Source organism: Adiantum capillus-veneris, chromosome 26 (genome assembly GCF_014529385.1).
Source record: "Adiantum capillus-veneris isolate H3 chromosome 26, ASM1452938v2, whole genome shotgun sequence".
In the NCBI taxonomy this organism is placed as follows: Eukaryota; Viridiplantae; Streptophyta; class Polypodiopsida; order Polypodiales; family Pteridaceae; genus Adiantum; species Adiantum capillus-veneris.
The window spans coordinates 78,309,811-78,327,109 of NC_140956.1; the positions used below are offsets into that span (position 1 = coordinate 78,309,811).

Here is a 17,299-nt window from a genome sequence, read left to right on the forward strand (position 1 = left end):
CAAATGCTCACATATGCATGTTACAAGACATAGAAACATAAAGCCACCGATGAACACTCCCCCCGCAAATAACCATCCAGGTCGGGGCCATGAGCTGTTCAACGACTCCCTCATCACTCCTCCCGCAAATAACCTAAAAAGGTCCGGGCCATGAGATGTTCAACGACTCCCTCATCACTCCTCCTGCAAATAACCTAAAAAGGTTCGGGCCATGAGATATAGAGGCCTTTTACAACTAAACGCCCCCCAGACCGTAGCCTGCGTCGTTTGGAGGTGCTGAGAGTAACCACTACTCAGACTTCTTAATACTCCTCCCGAATAACCATCCAGGTCCGGGCCGGGAGTCAACAACAACAATACTTCCCCCGTAAATAACCACAAGGGTCCGGGCCATGAGTAAAAAAAAAACAGCACTTTTCAATCATTCAATACTCCCCCCCCCCCGCAAATAACCACAATAGTCAAGGTCATGAGTATGAACAAGCATTCTCAAACATAATTTCTCACTACTCCACCCGGAAGTAAAATCACCAATCATTGAAACCAGAGTCAAACAATTCAAATCGGCACCAAAACAGGTTCAAAACAGATACCATCCATTTCAAACAAATTCCAAACAGGATCACCAAACAAGATCAAACAGAACTCAAACTTAAAAAGCAATCTCGACATCAGTCGAGCTCGAAAAGTCAATTGACTTTCCATCTTGAAACCTGCACCAAAAATTAGGGTTAGGTTCCTTCCATGAGGTCGTAGCCGAGCACAACATGGTCCATCAGCTCTTGGACAGACGGTGTTTCTTTGGCGGCGATGGTAGTCCCAAGAGATAGCAATCACAACGAACCTCCAAGGTCATTTGCTCGTGAAGAGACATCTACTGAGAGATGTCGAGAAATTCAAGTTATAATCTGCTAGGGTTTCCATGGCAAGCATTTCAGGATACCCCACTCTACCAGAAGTTGCACTTCGAAGGAAAGTCAATTGACTTTTCGTCTTGAAACCTGCACCAAAAATTAGGGTTAGGTTCCTTCCATGAGGTCGTAGCCGAGCACAACATGGTCCATCAGCTCTTGGACAGACGTTGTTTCTTTGGCGGCGATGGTAGTCCCAAGAGATAGCAATCACAACGAACCTCCAAGGTCATTTGCTCGTGAAGAGACATCTACTGAGAGATGTCGAGAAATTCAAGTTATAATCTGCTAGGGTTTCCATGGCAAGCATTTCAGGATACCCCACTCTACCAGAAGTTGCACTTCGAAGGAAGATGTCAGAAACCATATAACTTCGGGCAAAAATTTTCTTGAAAGCTTGCCAAGTACTTGGAGTATGCTGCTTGGTAGCTGTAGACATCAACATCTGCATGGCACTGCTTCTGAGAAAAAACAGCGACTTGAAACAAATATGGATCCTTCTCTTGCAAGTGATCTTAATTGGCTTATGCCCTATAAGACACTCTCGTGAAGACGGGAGCGCGCCCCACGCGCGATGAAATAAGGGTGGGAGTGGCTAATAAGTCCGGGGTCGGAAGCCGAAGCTACCTCAAATAGAATTCCAATAGCTCTGTCTGCTCTTTTGTAGGACCGGTATGCTTTCAGAAAAGCACACGCCTCATGCTCTGATACCACTGTCACAAGACAGGCACCATGTGTCGATTGAACAGACTTTTAGCACTTCAATAACAACTGAACTGAGAGAAAAGAGAGACGATACGCGACACGGAGTGGCGGAATTCCACCCCAAAGAGTATTGGCCCCAAACCTTGGCGCCCCTTTCCGTATTTCTTTATATTGCATCAACCCAGTACAAGCCGGTACTCCAGACTCTGCACCTTCTCCAGGAAGCATGCCAGAGAATGAGCCCTAACCTCATATTTAAAGGCCCTTGGCCTAAAAAGCAATTACAGTGAAAAGCCTTCAAACTCAAAAGCATCTCGTCCAAAAGCAAAGCCAAAAAGCTGCCAACGTAAATCACGGAAATCCGTACAGCCTGCCACGTCATTATGTCAGCGCAAAACGCAGAAATCCGTACAACCTACCACGTCATCATGCCAGGGCAATTTTCGAAAATCTGCCACGTCGTCAGGTTTTGCGTGTCTGCAGGTCCTTCTTTATTTTAATCCTTTATGTCACTTGGGGCCCCATCCGACGGGGTCCCCATAGGACTTCTTCTGTTACTTGTTCTTCTTAGGGTTTAGGCCCCTCGGCCAGCATTTGTAAGTTGGCTCCATTCTTTAGGCTTTGACACGTCAGCAGTTTGTTACATACAGAGCAAGAACTAGAAGAGGTGGTTGATGCATGAATTGCTAAACTTTTTGACGTGCAGAACAAAGCAGAAAAGCACTACAAAAAGCAAAAGAAAAGAACTGACTTCTCGGGTTATTTGGGTCGTCAGTCTACATTTGCGTCGGCAAGAAAGCAGAAGAAGCGTGTTCGATTTGAAGGAGTACCCAGTTCTTCTTCTTCTGAGAGTTCTTCTAGCTCCTCTGACTTGAGCGAAGAAGAGAGAAAAGGCAAAAAGCGAAGCAAAAAGCAAAGCTTCGGAAAGGGCAAGAAAAAGACAAAGAAGCCTCGCCCACTGGTTGACAATTCTACAGAGGACTCATCTTCAGATAGTTCGGACTCTGACGACAGCAGCTCTTGCTAAATTGGCTTTAAGTGATAGAAAAAATAATTCTAAATAAATTGTTGGATCTATAAGTGAGAGGGTTTTCTTGCTTGGAACACCAAGGAAAAATAATTCTAAATGAATTATTTGAATTTTAAGTGAGAGGGTTTTTCTCACTGGAGACATACGAGTACAAAGTATTCCTAGTGCGTCGTTCAGAGTAATGACCGGAGCATTGTGAACGGGAATATCTATAAGGCCACCAGGAACGGGTACTTCTGATGCGTCACATCGGATGGGTGACAAGGAGCATCGGGAAGAAGTATCTGACCATCCGCGAACGGACATCTCTAATGCGTCATAGGATGGGTGACATAGAGCATCACGAAGGAGATTGTACCGTAAGTTCAGTAGGAAAGGACTAGGTGATGGGTATTCCTGAAGCGTCACAAGGTGGGTGACGGGTGCATCGGAAAGGGAATATCCTTAGTCGAGAGGAAATTCCAAACTGTGTTAGAAATGTGCACAAGGAAAAGCAAGCACTTGAATGAAGATGGGTTCAGAGGAAACTTTGAGGAAAAACAGATGCTTTCTGAGAAAGCGGGATTGCTTTTAGGAAAAGCAGATGCTTTCCCGAGAAGAAGTCTATGTCTGCATTGCAACTGTGCATGTGATTGCATCCAGGGACGCCTGGGAAGTGCTGTGAAAGCATTGTTTTTACCTTATAAGGTTTTATTGAGTTTTTTGGCAGATTCATACCACTTTTAAAGGTGACCAGCCGCCCACTTAATAAGTGGGCAGCCTATGATTAAATAAAGCAGTAAAAACCAGCCAGTGATTTTTCTCTCTCTTTTTCTGGCAACAAAGGGGAAAAAAAACGAAAAACGGCCGCGATCTCTATGCTATCTTTGCCGTGGCCAGGGAGCTATAAAAGCATCACACGCCCTCTCCCAGAGGAAGGACCAGTTTTCGCAAGGAGCAGATGCTGCTGCAGATTTCAGCCGAAAAGAAGACATTGCCGGCGATGCCCCATGGCCACCCCAAGTGTACCAGATGTCGCCATCGTGACAAGTTGCTGTTTTTCTCTGTTTTCAGCCCATAAACGTCGTAGATGGGGCTGATTTACGAGAAGGAACCCGCGAACACACCTCTTTTGTGTGTAGAATTGGAAGAGAGGATTTTCTATGTAGAGATCTCTTCCGGGGAATTGCTTTTGAGAATCGAGTTGCGTTTCGAGCGTCGAGACTTTGAAGGTAACGATTTTCATGTTATGATCTCTAAGTATGTGTTTGCAAGTGTACTTCCTCGTAGTGAGTGAGTAGGAGCAGAGGAAGGTATGGGCCTCTGCAAGAGAAAAGCGCTCTGAGGAACTAGAGCCAGATCAGTCACCAAGGGTTTCGTACCCGAGTTTGGGAAGTAGATCCACGGATCGGAGAGAGGTAGTCTCTCAAGTTGTGATCCGAAAGTTGGGATTCCCAAGTAAGGACTTCGTGTCCGGGAAAGCGGAGTTATCTACGGGAAGAGGATTCTGGAAACAGAGTCGGAAAAGAGTTGCAGGGATGCCATGCCCTGAGTCTGGAAGGTGAGATCCAGAGGCGAGAACCTTGATTCTCGAGGAATTGGAATAACGAACGGAAGTTCCATGGAATGGGGTTTTGCCCTAGGAATTGGAAGCTGAGGCTTCCAAGAACCATCAAGTCTTATTCTAGAACGAACGTGGTAATACGTTCGGTTCAAGTGCTTGTATAGACTTCTCCTCAGTAATAAAGATACTATTGCAGGGGGGACCAGCCCATCTTCTGTCCCTAGTACTGTGTCGATCTTCTCACTCTATCTCTCTCTCTCTCTATCCATTTCTCTCTATATCCTCTGGCTTCAGTAATAAGTGATAAATCCTATTTATCTGAATGTATTTTATATTGCTATGCGCTCCCGTTTGTGACAGCAGCTTTTATGCAAAGAAGAAGAATTTTTATAAAGCCAACCAGTATGACTTTTTGGAAGATAAAAGCAAGAAAGTCCGAGAGTTTAAGACAGGTGGACAGTCAATTAAATTTGACACGTTTTCTGGTTATAGAGATTCTTCGAAGGCTTTGTCTTTCATACAGCAGTTTGACATAGCTTTCTCAGGAGGGCGTTACTCAGAGCACTCCAAGATTCGGAGGGCTACCTCTTACTTCAAGGGAAATGCTCGAACTTGGTGGTCCACGCTTCTATTAAACAAGACGGTGCCAGTTCAAAGGCTGAAATTCAAAAGGCTTTTTATTTCTTCTTGGCTGACCCGAGAGTACGAACGCGACATACGAACTGCTTGGAACCATCTTCGGATGACCAAGAAGGATACATTGGATGCATATTGCGAGAGATTCTGGGGCTCTTTTCTACCCGCCTCTTCATTTAAGAAGATCTCGTTCAAAGAACAAATTGAGTGGTTTACCTTGGGACTTCCTACAGAGATCCGAGATCACCGCTTAGAGCAAAAGTCAGATTCCATAGAGGAACTAATGAGTCACGCAAAACGGGGTTTTGTCATTCACTCAGGCAGTTTGACCTACCCCACAGATGAAATCATGACGCAAAGGACCGAACAGACTTCGAAAAATGAAAGTAGAAAGAGGAAGAGCAACCCAGAAAAGAAAGAAAAGGATGCACGACCCAAACTCACTCAGAGAGCTTTTTACATCAAAGAGGGGAAGTGCTTTGGATGCGGGGAAACTGGGCATATCTCCGAATGACAAGGATCGAGACAAGCTTGAAGATTCGAGAGCAACTGAGGAATGTGGACGAAAAGGCAAGATGAAAACACGACTGGTTCTAGATTGCACGGGTAATGACCCAAGCACGATAGACGAGAATACAGAACTTTGCCGAGCATGTGGCAAAGTGAAAGACCAAGAAGCCATGATCTTCTTTGATGGAGGAGCCAAAACGGACTTCATTTCACCGGAATTGGCGGCTCGGCTTGAGATCACACCCGATCGGATGGGACCAATAGCAGAGGCAGTTCTAGCGGCACCCGACAAGGACGTAGCCATTACACCTGTCATTGGCAAACTTCGGTTGCATTGTTAGGGGTATTTGGGGCATGAGGACTTCTACATAATGCCTTTGGAAGGTTGTGATGTCCTCTTGGGAATTCCCTGGTACCACAAGAACAACGTCGTGGTCGACTATCGGACAAGAAAAGCGACTTTGACCACAGAGAAGGGCAGAACCATTGTACTTGTGTAAAACTTAAGGGTGAGTCTGTCCCTATTGTATCGGCTTCGGCCATTTCAAAATTAATGAAAACCAGTCTGTTAGTTTACTCGATCTTCTTGAGAGAGATGGATGATGAGAATAGTACAAATATGTCTGAACTTGATAAAGAACACCAAGATATTCTCCACACTCATGCCGATTGCTTCTCAGAGGGCCTGCCAGGCGAGTTACCACCCGCTCACCCTGAGGACCATACCATTGATATGATACCTAGCAGCACACCACCGAACCGGTCACCTTACCGTGTGAGGCGAGCCCAAAATGAAGAAATTATGAACCAAGTGAAAGACCTCTTGAAAAAGGGTCTTGTCCAGCCTAGTACTTCACCGTACTGCTCTCCAGTGTTGTTGGTTTTAAAGAAAGACGGATCTTGGAGAATGTGCATCGATTATAGAGCTCTCAACAAAATCACCATCAAGAACAAATTTCCGATTCCTAGAATCGATGCTATACTTGACCGACTGCAAGGATCCTCATGTTTTTTAGTAGGATCGACTTGAAGAGCGGATATCATCATATGTGAATCTTGCCGCAAGACGTCTACAAGACAACCTTTCGGACAACTTTTGGGTTATTTTGAGTTTTTGGTGATGCCTTTTGGCCTAACCAATGCCCCTGCAACATTTAACCGGATGATGGACAGGATTTTTCAAGAGTATAGACTATTTGTTGACACCTTCTTTGACCACATCATTGTTTTCTCCAAGGATAAGGCAGAACATAGAGAACATCTGTTTCCCGTCTTTCAGGCATTACGAGATCACAAGTTGGTGATTAATGCGAAGAAAAGTAAATTTTTCCTACCAGAGATACACTTTTTGGGACACATTGTCTCAGCAACGGGAGTGCAAATGGACCCGGCCAAGATAGAGACTTTCCGTGATTGGCCCGATTTAAAGAACGTCCATGAAGTTAGAAGCTTCTTGGGCTTGTGTTCGTACTACAGGCGGTTCATTAGAAAGTTTGCAGAGGTTGCTTCCCCTTTCCATATCTTCACACACAAAGGAGTCCCTTTCTCGTGGGGACCCTCACAGGTGACTGCCTTTCAAACTTTGAAAGAGATATTGACTACAGGACCAATTTTGACTTTGCCGGACTTGCAGAAGTCATTTGAAGTATATTGTGATGCTTGTGGTCGTAGTCTGGGTGCGGTCTTAATGCAAGAAGGCCATGTCATTGCCTACAAGAGCCGATTGTTCTCAAGGCCAGAATTGACAGCACAAATTTACGAGAAAGAGCTTTTGACGGTTATCCATGCTCTTACTCAATGGCGACATTACCTACTCTGAGCGGATTTTATTGTCTTTACGGACCATCAGAGTTTACGCTACTTCTTGTCACAGAAGTAGCTATCGAAAAAGCAGATGCGGTGGGCGAACATCTTGTCGCAGTTTCACTTCCAGATTGTCCATGTTCAGGGACAGAAGAATTTGGTGGCGGATGCTTTGTCTCGGAAGCCGTTGGTTCTGGCTATTTCCGCAATACATCATAGGAGCTTCGAGGATATGGTCGATCAGTATGCCACAGATACAAATTTTGCAAACATTTTCACACGGATACGGGATGGGGAGACAGTAGCGGGATATTCCATTCGAGATGACTACTTGATGAGGAAAACCATGTTGTGCGTTACACAGCCGTTGAGGGAAAAGGTTACGACCGAATGCCACTGTCCACCTTTTACGGGTCACCGCGGCATTGCTACCACCTTGAAAGGGGTACAGAGATACTTCTTTTGGTCGAGACTCAAGAAGGATGTGGACGAGTTTGTGCGCAGTTGCTTGGTATGCCAGAAGGTCAAGTTTGACAGGCATAAAGCACAGGGATTGTTACAGCCTTTGCCCATACCCACCCGCCCCTGGGAAAGTATTGCAATGGATTTCATTTTTGATCTCCCTAGAACACAGAGTGGTCATGATGGTATCTGGACTGTTATTGACAAATTTAGCAAGCAAGCTCATTTCATTGAGTGAAGAAAACAGTCAAGCCGGATCACTTAGCGAGACTATTTGTGGCCCAGATCTTCAGATTACATGGTATGCCTCAGACGATTGTCTCCGACAGGGACCCTAGATTCACGAGCTTGTTTTGGAAGGCTATTTGGGAGAACATTGGCACGCGATTGTAGTTCTCGTCATCGTTCCACCCGCAGAATGACAGGCAATCTAAGATTGCCAATTCAGTGGTACTAGATTTATTGAAGTCTTACATCTCGGATCAGAAGACTCACTTTGGTGGAATTTGCCTACAATAACACGATACACTCTTCGATGGGAAAGGCGCCATTTGAGATTATTGAAGGTGCTACAAAGGTTCCACCCTTCCTAAGCACGAAAGATAAGATTTTTGAAGCCGATGGGTACAGGCGAGACTTGAACACGGCTTTTGCCAAGGTCCGCGAGGCTTTGCAGAAATCTCAAGAAAGACGGAGAAAGGCAGCAGATCGCCATCGTCGCGATTTGAAATTGAAGGAGAACGACTGGGTGCTCTTACGTTTTGAGAAGGCGCGCCTGAGAAAGAAAAAGGGAAAGGAGAGGCTTTTTCCAGAGCTTAGTATGCGATACTACGGACCTTTCCAGATCTCCGAAAAGATAAATGATGTCTCCTTCCGACTGAAGCTGCTCGAAACTTGGATGCTTTGAATTCACAATGCTTTTCATGAGAGTCTCCTAAAGTCTTTTAAAGGTGATGTGCCCGAAGATGGGGAGCCTGATGAGCAACCTAAAGTGGAAGAAAATGAGGAGATCCTTGTTCCAGAACAGATATTGGCACATAAGGACAGAAAGATTAAGGGTAAAGTGAGAAGGCAGTTCTTGGTTAAATTCAAGAACTATCCTGCATTGGACGCGAAGTGGATGGAGTAGGAGGGCCTAGCAGATACTCCTCAGATTGTGAAACTTGGGTTATACAAATTGACGAGCGAGTATTTTCGAGCAACTAAATAATCGAGCAAGTCCCTATGGATTTCTCTCTCAAGCAGATATCCAAGAACATAGCAGTAAAATCATCAGGGACAGGCACATCACTTGATTTTATTGATGGGCACCTAACGTCTGCTGTTCTAACACTTTCCACCTGTATTATCCACTTGGAATACATTTCTCATCTCACTAAAACTTCTCATGTCTATCAATACAAGATGCTAAAACTAGAAGTTGAGTTGGTTATGTAGGCTTCGGAGATGAATCATTTCAATATTTTTAAACATAATTGGCTTTTTTTTTGCGAGGTAATTTGTGACAAATTACATGCTAAGCACTCCAAAACAGATCTCAATTGTCAAAAAGAATAAAGATTTGAACATCTTGAACAATCCGACCAAAAGAGATACAAGAGTATTTTGGGAATTTTTTTAAATTTAAGGGGTATATTCTAGGAATTTTCGCAAATTAGAGGGGTATTTTGGTAATTCCCCCTTCCTCTTATTATAGTTCCTGCCTTATGTCGCTTTGGTGACCTTGCCCTCCTGCAAGCTGCATGACACGCCTCCTCCTCCTTCTCGACTTCTCACAAGCCTCGCTTTTGCTTCTCAAGCCAGCAAGCTCTACGCGCACACACACACACACACACACACACACACACAGAGCAGTAAGCCCCATATTTGATCGGTTATAAAGTAATTTTCAAAATGATGACGAAAAACTCGTTCAATTTCAATACATAAAATCTCCACAGATTCCGTCACTGCCTCTTCTTCCAGAACGACACAGAGTAAGCAAAACTACGAAGCTGTGATGCGGCCTTCGGCTTCTCAAGAACTCTACACATTTCTGCTAATCAATCCGCCCATCCGATCTTGCCATCGACACTATAGAGCATTTACATTGAAAAAATATCTTCCGCCTCTCTCTGTTTCAGTGAGATCCTTGAGCTTATACCGGTTGAAGCTACTGCCTCCCGTTGGCCTATCCTTGAGCTTATACCGGTTGAAGCTTATCTCGTCGGCCTCCCGTTGCAGACAGCTATATATGATAGATTTCTATGAGGAAAGCTTTCTGCTGCTAGTGTTGGTGCAGTTCACAGACCTGATGAGAGACCTACTTCAACTACCAATAATAAGATGCAGCAACACCACCAAGAAGCTTGTCGTGCAGAGAGCGAAGCTACCGAGAGGGTCGGGTATATCCCCTGATACTAAGCCCTAATTCAGGTGCGCTAGCGCCTGCCTAACCAGTAATTTCTCATCTTGCAGCAGCAAATTAGCTACTTGCCGCGAAGACATTAAATTAAGCACCATATATGCCGACGAGCAATGCTCTTGCATGATTACGCACGACTCACTGGATCGTCCTCATCTCACTGGCTCGTCCTCGGCTCTCGCCACTTTGATCAGAGGAAGAGATTCGCGCAGCCACCCTTTTCGAATGTCCTCGCACGCCTACTACTGGATTGATGTTTTATTTAAAAAAATTAGTCCTCGGTCTGCTACTGCAACCAGTCCGCGCTGGCGCGGACTGGTTGCAACACCAGACCAGGGAGGGGTAGGGTCATGCGGATAGTGTCACTTCTTTAAGAAAAAACATCAAGCAGAACGGGGAGACCAGGGAGTTATTGCAGCAGGCGGCACCACAGGCAGATAAAGCGAATTAGGTGATGGTTAGCAGCAAGAGATCATTGAATTGCGTGCCTCTTGGGAAAACAATGGCGAGGCATCATGATATTGAGGTGTTGAGGGTGGACGACATTACAATGACTGCAATGTGATGGCGAGCAATGAGAGGGCTTTTTTTTTCATGATTAAAGGGTTTAGGACGTTGGATTGCAACCAAAGACGTTGGCATGTAGAAGAAACAACTTTGCTCCTACGAAGGTTGCTCTTGTTTACGTGCTATTGCAAAGGATCTGGCAGGATTTGGAAGCTTTAAATCGCCACTATGTGAGTTAGCACAAAAATATTATTTTCAATCTTGGTCTGAATATCTTAGGACCTTGGGTATTTTCAACAGTGAGAGCACTCACATCATAGGAGCTTTTAAGAAATTGATGCTTCATGACTTTACATCTCCATTCAGCAGGGAAATGCACCCAAGACTTGGGCCTTCCCTATGCAGAAGAACTTGCATTTGGCTCTAGGTCGGATCTGTAACATACTTGGACACTCCAAGTCAAGAATCAATCACGACAGCACCAAATAACCACTTCAAACAATTCACAGATCACAATAGATTTTACACTGGCCCGGCGGAGTTCCGTACCTAGAGATATTGGCCCCAAAGACTGGCACTCCTTTCGGTATTTCTTTTTGTATTAATCAATCTTCAAAGTACAAGAGAGCGGTTAGGGTTTCACTCTCAGACTCTGCGTCCAGTTGCTCTGAGAAGTGAATGCCCAAACCACTTATTTAAAGTTACAAGGGATGAAGCTTGAAAGCAAAAGCTCTTTTCTCTCTCTCACAGAGAGCTTCTCAAAGCAAAAGCAAATTCTCTCTCTCAATGAGAGCCAGTAAAAAGCAAGTTCTCTTTTTCCCAAATCATAGCAAAAAGCTGAGATTTGCGTCGCCGAAAATTTCCAAAAATATTTTTTTTTTATTTTTTTTATTTTTGCTTTTTCACCTCTGCGGTTTCCGGAAATTAGGGTTTTTGGTAAAAATTAGGGTTTGCAAGAATTTTTAGGGTTTCTGTTGTCCGCCACGTCATCACTTTGTGACATACCCCCCTCTTGAAAGCATTGTAATCGATCGCGATTACGCCTGCAAAACCGACAAAAGCCATAAACCGTCTTAGCAGACACTGACTGTTAGTACCTACGTACTAGAAACACACATCTAGCACATGTACAAAATCGACAGTCACATCACACGACATCACAGGACATCACAGGACATTCAACATTCATTCGGATCTTAGACTATGATTTATCGGCAATGTAGCTAGCAATCACATCTAGGTCCAATCGGGACCTCATCGATGTCTGATTGACTAACCCCTATTGCAACCATGTCTATTCGAGATCAATCAGACCAAAATGCTGCAGTCATTTCGTCTATCAGTTCCTGCACTCACAAGAAGTCAAGAACAAATCAGTATCATAATCAGGAATTCCATTTCATAAAGTCATCCAGCAGAATACTGTCAGCTCTCAGTATCCCTGAAGCTCAAAGAGACATCAGTGACTTTAGTATCAAAATCAAGGCATCTGTTGACAAAGGAGCGGAGTAACTCCCCTCTTGTGCATCCCACTGCACCAGATCTTCGGCCAAGCTGAGCTTCTGGGTTCCGTTTGGAGTAGACTATGCTAAACCAAAACATCGAGGTAAAGTTTCACAATCCGAGGAGTATCTGCTAGGTCCTCCTCCTCCATCCACTTCGCATCAAATGCAGGAAAGTTCTCGAACTAAACCAAGAACCGCCTTCGGACTTTACCTTTCTTCGTATCGTTATGTGCCAAAATCTGTTCAGGAACAAGGATCTCCTCGTTTACTTCCACTTCGGGTTGCTCATCAGGCTCCCCATCATCAGGCACATCACCCTTAACAGGGTTCAACAGATTCACATGCAATGCATTATGAATCCTCCAAGTATCTGGCAGTTTCAATCGGAAGGAGACATCATGTATCTTGTCAGTGATCTGGAAAGGTCCGTAGTATCACATACTAAGCTTTGGAAAAAGCCTCTCCTTTCCCTTTTTCTTTCTTAAGCGTGCCTTCTCAAAAGTAAGAGCACCCAATCATCCTCCTTCAGTTTCAAGTCGCGACGATGGCGATCCGCTGCCTTTTTCAGTCGTTCTTGAGACTCCTGCAAAGTCTCGCGAACCTTGGCAAAAGCCGTATCCAAATCTCGCGAATATTCATCCGCTTCAAATATCTAATCTTTCGTGCTCAGGAAGGATGGAACCTTCGCAACACTTTCAACAATCTCACATGGCGTCTTCCCCGTCGAAGAGTGTATCATGTTATTGTAGGCAAATTCCACCAAAGGTAAGTTCTTTTCCCATTGAGTCTTCTCATCCGAGATACAAGACTTCAATAAAAATCTAAAACCACTGAATTGGCAATCTCAAATTGCCAGTCAGTCTGCAAGTGGAACGATGATGAGAACTGCAATTGCGTGCCAATGTTCTCCCAAATTGCCTTCCAAAACAAACTCATAAATCTAGGGTCTCTGTCAGAGACAATCGTCTCAGACGTGCCATGTAATCGGAAAATCATCGTGATCATTCTGTGTTCTCGAGAGATCAAAAATAAAATCCATTTCAATACTTTTCCAGGGGCGGGTGGGTATGGGTAAAGGCTGGAACAATCCCTGTGCTTTATGCCTGTCAAACTTGACCTTCTGGCATACCAAGCAACTGTGCACAAACTCTTCCACATCTTTCTTGAGTCTCGGCCAAAAGAAATATCTCTCTACCCCTTTCATGGTGGTAGCAATGCCGCGGTGACCCGTAAAAGGTGGACAATGGAATTCAGTCATAACCTTATCCCTCAACGGCTGTGTAACGCACAACATAGTCTTTCGCATCAAGTAGCCTTCCCGAAGGGAGTATCGAGCTATTGTCTCCCCATCCCGTATCCATGTGAAAATATCTACAAAATCTGTATCTGTGGCATACTGATCGACCATATCCTCGAAGCTCCTATGATGTATCACGGAAACAGCTAGAACCAACGGTTTCCGAGACAAAGCATCTGCCACCACATTCTTCTGTCCCTACACATGGACAATCTGGAAGTGGAACTGTGACAAGATGTTCGCCCACCGCATCTGCTTTTCCGAAAGCTGCTTCTGTGACAAGAAGTAGCGCCAACTCTGATGGTCTGTAAAGACAGTGAAATCCGCTCCGAGTAGGTAATGCCGCCACTGAGTAAGAGCATGGATAACCACCAAAAGCTCTTTCTAATAAATCTGTGTTGTCATCTCCGGCCTAGAGAACAAACGGCTCTCATAAGCTATGACATGGCCTTCTTGCATCAAGACCGCACCCAGACTACGACCACAAGCATCACAAAATACTTCAAATGACTTCTGCAAGTCCGGCAAAGTCAAATCTGGTCCTGTAGTCAATTTCTCTTTCAATGTCCGAAAGGCAGTCAACTCTGTGGGTCCCCACGAAAAAGGTACTCCTTTCTGTGTCAAGGTATGCAAAGGGGAAGCAACCTCTGCAAACTTTCGTATGAACCGCCTGTAGTACGAACACAATCCCAAGAAGCTTCTAACTTCATGGACATTCTTCAAATCGGACCAACCACGGATAGTCTCTATCTTGGCCGGATCCATTTGCACTCCTGCTGCTGACACAATGTGTCCCAAAAAGTGTATCTCTGGTAGGAAAAATTCACTTTTCTTTGCATTAATCACTAACGTGTGATCTCGTAATGCCTGAAAGACTTGAAGCAGATGATCTCTGTGTTCTGCCTCATTCTTGGAGAAAACAATGATGTCGTCAAAGAAAGTGCCAACAAATAGCATGTACTCTCGAAAAATCCTGTCCATCATCCGGTTAAATGTCGCAAGAGCATTGGTTAAGCCAAAAGGCATCACCAAAAACTCAAATAACCCAAAAGTCGTCCGAAAAGCTGTCTTGTAGACATCTCCTGGCGCTATCCTGATCTGATGATATCCACTCTTCAAGTCAATCCTGCTAAAGCACGAGGATCCCTGTAACCTGTCGAGTATATCATCGATCCTAGGGATCGGAAATCTGTTCTCGATGGTGATTTCGTTGAGAGTGCTATAATTGATGCACATTCTCCAAGATCCGTCTTTCCTCAAAACCAACAACACTGGAGAGCAATACGGTGAAGTACTAGGTTGGACAAGACCCTTTTCCAAGAGATCTTTCACTGGGTTCATAATCTTTTCATTCTGTACTCGGCTCACACGATAAGGTGGCCGATTCGGTGGCGTGCTTCCAGGTATCAGATCAATGGTTTGATCTTCAGGCCTTCTGAAAAGCAATCGGCATGAGTGTGGAGAAAAATCTTGGCGTTCTTTTGATCAGGTCAAAACATATTCAACCTTTATCCAGCGTTCAGTTTTCTCCCAAAGAATGAGTAAGAAACTAAAGTTCATCAAGTACAATCTCTAAGCCCTTCATTTATCAAAGTCGCTTTCTCGGCCCGGTAGTCAACCACGGCGTAGTTCTTATGGTACCAAGGGATCCCGAGTAGAACGTCACTCGCGTGCCCTGAACACCCCTGTCATTGCAAACAAAGTTTGCCAATGCTCGGTGTAATGGCAACATCCCATCCGGGTGCCAGTCGAACTACCTCCGCCTATGGCATCAGTCTGTTGGGCGTAATTTCCAAATCGAGCCGCCAATTCCAAGTGAAAAGAAGTTTGCCTTGGCTCCTTCAAAAGAGCTTCCTGATTCTTCACTTTGCCCCAAAAGCGGCAAAGTTTGTACTTTCATTCATTAGATTCGGTGCAGGTCCCACGCCATGTGGTACCAGTTCTGCTTTTCTATCTGCCTTTTCTGCCACATTCCTCAGCTGCTCTCGAACTCTCAGGCCTGTCGTCGTCTTTATCATTCTGTTCTTTTTGTGCCTTTTTAGGGCACTTCGCGGAGATATGTCCATGTTCCCCGCATCCAAAGCACTTCCCCTCTCTGATGAAGCGAGCTCTCTCCTCAAGAGTAAGCTTGGGTCATGCATCCTTTTTCTCCGGGTTGCTCTTTTTCTTTCTACTTTCATTCCCAGAAGTCTGTTTGGCTCGTTGTGTCATGGCCTTATCTGTGGGGTAGGTCAAATTGCCAGAGTGAATGGCAAAGCCCCGCTTCGCATGACTCATCAACTCCTGAATAGAAGCTGACTTCTGTTCCAAGCAGTGATCTCGGATCTCTGTAGGTAGACCCAAGGTAAACCGCTCAATCTGTTCTCTGAACGAGATCTTCTTGAATGAAGAGACAGGTAGAAAAGAGTATACCTTCATAAGTTCAGAATAGTCTGAACTCACGAATTATAAGAGGGAATAAAGCACTCATAAAACTATAAAAGCAAGGCACACACGAAAAGAAAAGAAAAACAAAAACAAACAAACAAACTAACTAAATCACTTTGTTTGCTACGAAACAAAACTAGATAAAACAAAACATTATTAACTTAAAAATGTATTTAGAAAAGGCATGTGTAAAATCAGTTGACGCAACTTACTTGGCTTAAAACAAGTACTCAACTTTAAGCAAAAAAAGGATAAAGACATCTTAAAAACTTAATCCTAGAAATCAAACTTCACACAACTTATAACGGAACACATTTTAAGTCCTCAGGTAAGCTAAATATGAAATCGAAAAATGAATACTACTACAAACCTACGAAGAGCAAAGAACCAAACTTGACAATATGTGATCTCAACTTCACTTCTTGTCCAAACAGGAAGAATAAGATTATCACCTTTATCATGCATAGCTTGGACAACAACTATGACATCCCTACTCACGTCGTCAGTGCCAAAGAGTAGGTGCAGGTTTATATAGAGGCCATTCATGCTTTGAACGTACACTACAAAACCAACGAGCTGAGTTTCTATCACCCTCCGGAGGTGATGGGCATACTCAGCCATGATAAAGGCTAGCAATTGTCAAGCTATAGTGAAAATACTAGAAGCGCTAAAGATCAAAACAACAACATAAGGTGTTATTAAGTCAAACAATAAGTGGGCTTTTTAGCTCCCCACTTCTATTGAATTTACTACTAATTATCTTGAACATTCCAAAGGAAGAAACACTAAAAATAAACTTACTACGATGCAAAAATGAACGAACTTTTTTCATGATTCTTTTGAATGAGTATCCTTTTTCAACTAGTAAAGAAATAAGATGGCAAGATTGAACAACAAAAGTAGATTTACTAGAACAAAGACGAGAAAATCTAAATAGTTGAGAGCAAATGACACTGTACTTAGCTAGAAGAGAAATGCTCGAAGAAATGTGAGGCATGCAGATGATTTTTAGATTGGCATATTCTGGTTCAAGGCGCTTATCATAGATATCTACTTCTAATCCCAAGGGAGTCTGAAAAATCTTAAGGTCTAAAAAGGCACAACAATCACTATTTGTGGTACAGTTAAGTTCACAAAACTCCTTGGGATAAATTCCTCCACCTACAGAACTCGAATTCAAGTACATAAAATCTTGAAAAGAAGGAATGTCAGGGACAAAAAGATCATCTACAAAGCGTCTTACATTGCATAACTTGTGCAAAAATATTGGGCAAGTGTTAGCAAGGACAAGACGCTCCATAAAATCAAACTCATAAGTAAAAAGATAGAAATTAGCAAGAAAAACAGCACAATTGGTGCCCATAGGGATACCAATTGTTTGCTTGAAAAGAGAGTCGCCGATGGTTATATATAAATTGTCCAAAAGAAAATCTAACCAAGATATGATGTCAATGTCATCTACAATCCTGGTGAATCTCTTTCTTCCTTTGTCTACATCTACATTCTTATTTTTCAGCCATAAGAAGTCAAAGTTCAAGGCTGACTTTTCTACTAGCAAT

General features: G+C 43.8%; 1 protein-coding gene across 1 annotated transcript in view; it reads right to left on the reverse strand.

Moving 5' to 3' along the window:
• The window catches only part of LOC147423700 (vacuolar protein-sorting-associated protein 37 homolog 2-like), a 119,437-nt gene that overhangs the window by 63,793 nt on the left and 38,345 nt on the right, over positions 1–17,299 (reverse strand). The window lies entirely within an intron of this gene.